The sequence below is a fragment of the Penaeus monodon genome, chromosome 29 (assembly GCF_015228065.2).
Source record: "Penaeus monodon isolate SGIC_2016 chromosome 29, NSTDA_Pmon_1, whole genome shotgun sequence".
Lineage (NCBI taxonomy): Eukaryota > Metazoa > Arthropoda > Malacostraca > Decapoda > Penaeidae > Penaeus > Penaeus monodon.
Genome location: NC_051414.1, coordinates 37,261,024 through 37,261,240, shown reverse-complemented (window position 1 = coordinate 37,261,240; position 217 = coordinate 37,261,024). Strand labels below are relative to the sequence as shown.

General features: G+C 38.2%; 1 protein-coding gene across 1 annotated transcript in view; it reads left to right on the top strand.

Annotated features, from left to right (window-relative positions):
• Positions 1-217, top strand: part of LOC119592220 — a gene marked incomplete at its 3' end in the record, with an annotated part of 15,544 nt that overhangs the window by 583 nt on the left and 14,744 nt on the right.

Genomic DNA, 217 nt, shown 5'->3' with positions numbered 1-217 from the left:
CTGGTAATGGCGGGAAGCCGAGCCTCGCTTTTCCTTCTCGCATCACACGTCTTTTTCCTATATATCCCCTTCCTTTTTACCCTTTTTTTCCCTCTCCAACTTTGTGATAAACTGTTTTCTCGATGTTTTTTTTTTCTCGATCGGTGTTTTGAATTCCGTCAAATAAAAAAAACAAAAACAATATAAACATTTACGGGATGTTGTTTGGCGCCTTTTA